The sequence below is a fragment of the Gorilla gorilla genome, chromosome 7, assembly GCF_029281585.2.
Source record: "Gorilla gorilla gorilla isolate KB3781 chromosome 7, NHGRI_mGorGor1-v2.1_pri, whole genome shotgun sequence".
Lineage (NCBI taxonomy): Eukaryota > Metazoa > Chordata > Mammalia > Primates > Hominidae > Gorilla > Gorilla gorilla.
Window position 1 is genome coordinate 35,048,166 of NC_073231.2, and position 4,349 is coordinate 35,052,514.

Sequence of the window (4,349 nt, forward strand, 5' to 3'; positions counted from 1 at the left end):
CCCAGCCCGGCCGCCGCCCTCCCCCCTCCCCACCCGCCCCCGGCCCCGGCCCGGGCGCCGCTCCCCTCCCCCTCCGCCGCCGTCGCCAGGTCCCACAGGGGGAGGACTGAGCCGGGGAGGGCGGCCGCGGGCCCCGCGCCCCGCCCAAGCCCAGCAGGCGGCTCCGAGCGTGCGGCCTGGAGGAGACCCCCGCCCGCCCTTCCCCGCCCGGCCGCGCGCCGCGGGAGTCGGTGAAGGACGCGGTGAGGTGCCGGCGAGCGCGGCGCGGGTCCTCGGCCTAGCTCTCGCCGGACGAAGGCCGCCCGCTGCCGCTTCAGGCCCGCCTCACGCCTACTAGCCTCTCCCGACTTGTCTTTCCCCTTCTCTCGCTCTTTCTCTCCCCTCCCTCCGGGTTTCCGTCATCGCTCGGGCATTTCCGCCGGGAAAAGGCGAGCAGGCGGCGCCGCCGGGACACGGCGCGCTAGGAGCAGAACAGCGCCCTCGTGTGGCTTGGCGGAGAAACGGTCCGAGGAGGCCAGGGTCCTTCTTTTCCCAACCCTGCCCCAGACCAAGCTCTGCTGGTTCTCCCTTTAAATATCCTGATCTCTGGGAACTTTGTCCTCTCTTTAGCTTCCTGCAGTGCTTTGCAGCGCTCTGGACAGGGAGTTGGAAAACTTGGGCTTCCCTTAACATTGTCTCCCCAGAGTCTAGCACTCAATAGCAGGCATTCAGTATTGATGGAGTAAATTAATTATTTCCAGCCTCACCTGTAGCCCCTAACATCTCGAATCCTCCCTTTCAACATTAGAAAAGTGAAATGATTGTTCTGTAGGATAATCTGTGGCCCTTCCAGCTCCAGAGCTCTTGGCTATATTTTCTGCAATGTGTACTGAGTTGTAATGATTTGTTCATTCAACAAATATTTATTGAGAGACAGAACAGGGACCCCTCTTAGGGGCCTTCTAGGCACCCCCCTCCCCAAGCATGGACATAAAGGAAAATCTTGAGTTCCCTGAAGGGACATTCCAGGCACCTAACTTCCTCAATAAGTCAATGAGCAACCTGATAAGCAAGAAGGTAATAATAGCTTAAGACAGTAGCCAAGGACGTTAGATTCACAAAATGTTTGCTTCCCTATAGAAACTAAAGACAACATATGTCCCTGAGTTGTTTTTCAGAAACCTGGAACTCACCAAATGGAAAATGGTGTCCACTGGCATGGAGATCTCAAACTACCTATTTTTGTTCTAAATTTCTTCCTGAGGAGCCTGGAAGAATTCACAAAGCTTTGCCTCCTTAACCAATTGCAAATCAGAAAATCTTTGAATCCATCTATGACCTGTGGGTCCCTGCTTCAGATATCCTGGCTTTTTAGATCAAACCCACGTATAGCCTCCATGTATTGATTTATGACTTTGCCTGTAACCTCTGCCTCCCTGCCTTTAAAAATCCTTACCTGGGCTGGGCGCAGTGGCTCATGCCTGTAATCCCAGCAATTTGGGAGGCCGAGGCCAGGAGTTCGAGACCAGCCTGCCAACATGGTGAAACCCCTTCTCTACTAAAAATACAAAAACTAGCTGGGCATGGTGGTGGGCACCTGTAATCCCGGCTACTTGGGAGGCTGAGGCAGATGAATCACTTGAAATCGGGAGGTGGAGGTTGCAGTGAGCCGAAATCTCGCCATTGCACTCCAGCATGGGTGACAAGAGTGAAACTCTGTTTCAAAAAAAAAAAAAAAAGCACACAAAAAACCCCTTACCTGTAAACCGTCAGGGAGTTGGGGTCTTAAGCATGAGCTGCCTGATTCTTCTTGCTTGGTGCGATGCAATAAATGCCTCACTTTCACTACAAACCCCAATGTCAGTGTTTGGCTTTGCCATACTTGAGGGAGGACCTAAATTCAGTTAGGTAACATGAGCACCTGCTAGCTGCCAGATACCTTGAATAGCATGTGCTAAATGATCATACTGTGTCTATTAAAGGTACATACTACTGCGGCTGAACCCAAGTGGAAGGTAACATCCTGTATCAGAAGGCAAGGGTTCTTGTGTTTGCTAACCCCCTATCTATGTACTTGGGCAATCATCAAACCTCCGTAAGCCTCAAATTCTTCATCTGTTAAAATCAATAAAAGGCCTACCTTTGTGAAGATTAAGTTTTAAAAGTGCCTGCCCAATAGTACGGTATGGGAGCGATATGTTAGTTGCCTTACCCCTCCTAGGGAACAATTACAGAAAGCTTTAGAAAAGCGGTAATTGAACTGAATTTTCAACCTTCTCTCAAGGCAAAACCTTGAAGTTGCCTGGAGAAGAGGAAAGAAGGTCTAAGGAATTTTTTTGTGCGTGTGCCAGAAGACAAATGAGTGAAAGACCATTCATTGTCTGTTTGGAAAGCTATAAATTCTCCTAGCAACAGAAATAGATCATATTGTTGGAAATAAGGCTGGAAGAGCTCCTGCTCTCAACAGCTTGTAAATAGCAGCAAACCAGTTGAACAAAACACAAAAGGTGATGAAACAACACTGGTGAGATATCATTGCAATAGATATTACATTCTCTGAGGAGGTTAGTCTATAAGGCTTTAAAGGAGGCTGGGCCAGGTGCAGTGGCTCACACCTGTAATCCTAGCCCTTAGGAGGCTGAGGTGGGAGGATCACTTGAGCTCAGAAGTTCAAGACCAGCCAGGGCAATATGGTGAAACCCTGTCTCTACGAAAAATTAGCCGGGCATGGTGGCGCATGCCTGTAGTCCCAGCTACTCAGGAGGCCGAGGTGGGAGGATCATTTGAGCCCAGGAGGCGGAAGTTGCAGTGAGCCAAGATTACACCACCGTACTCCAGCCTGGGCAACAAGTGAGATCCTGTCTCAATACACACATAAAAAAGGAAGCTGATTTTCAGCTAAGCTTGGAAAGCTCGGAACAAAAGTGAGAATGAGAATATGTTTAGGGTTCCTAGAGAAGATGGACTGAAAACAAAATATACCCTGAGGGCAAGTGGGAACTGTGGATGGTAGTTAGGGAGGGAGGTCCTTGAAATAGAAGCAAATGTGTTTGAAATGAATGTGAGAGAATGTTCTTAGAGGTGAGTAGGTGTTTGTGAAAATAGTACTTCTAAGAAGTTTAGTCAAGTAGTGATGTAGAACAAAGAAGAATACTTTCTTTGAGTAGTTCCTATATACTAATGTTTTTACATGTAGCTTCTCATTTAATGCTCCAGTAACCTCATGAGGCTGATGTTATTATACTTTCCATATTACAGATGAAAAAAAAGACAGGTAGAGGTTTAAATACATGTTCAAGTCACACAGATAGTACTGGTGGGGTACAGATTAACACTCACATATGAGTTCTACTCCATGCTTTATGTTCTATGGTCCCTGCAGTGTGGATGGGAACATGGAAAGCCCAAGAATGGTAGATTGGCCAAGGGGCTTGGTGACTTACAATATCAGTTTTTGCTATTTTGGTTGTGACGATCTCTTAATTATAAATAAGAACAATAATTCGTTTTTTTTTTTTTTTTTTTTTTTTGAGATAGGGTCTCACTCTGTCACCCAGACTGGAGCACAGTGGTACGATCTTGGCTCACTGCAACCTCGACCTCCAAGGCTCAAGCGATTCTCCTGCCTCAGCCTCCCGAGTAGCTGGGATTACAGGTGCATGCCACTACCACCCGGCTAATTTTTGTATTTTTAGTAAAGACGGGGTTTCACCATGTGGGCCAGTCTGGAAGAACAATAATTCTTAAACTTATTTCTTTTTTGCTTTTTGCTTCTGTCAGACGTGTGTGTTTGTGTGTGTGTCTGTGTGTGTGTGTTCTCCTTCAGAACATAACCATCAACCTCCAATCCTTGCTAAATTACTTGTCATGCCAAACTGCATTTAATCTTAGGTTTATAGGCCAGATCTAATTTTCTTTTTTGACCCAAAAGTTTTCTTATTCTTATTCTGTTTACCTCTCTCCTTTTGGTCAAATAATTAAAAAAAAAATCTTCCACAGATTATTTGCCTTAAAAGTACATGTGAGATTTTCTTCCTACTTAATTGACTAGGCTCTTTTAAAATATGTAAACATTGGTATTTTTCCTAATGTATTATATACCATTTAAAATATGAAATATGAATCATTTATATCTTGTAATGTATCCACATAATTATATGCTACAATTATACATTGTATGGGTCTAAAAATGATTCTCCTATATCACTGTAATCCTCAAATGATTAAAGAAATACTTTCATTTCCAGTTCAAATACCTTCTGATACTTAGAATGTGAATATGATATTATCAAAATTGTCACAGGGAATTCTGCATAAGAATATCTATTGATAATGATTACAAAAATTAAAATTAATATAGAAAAAATCAA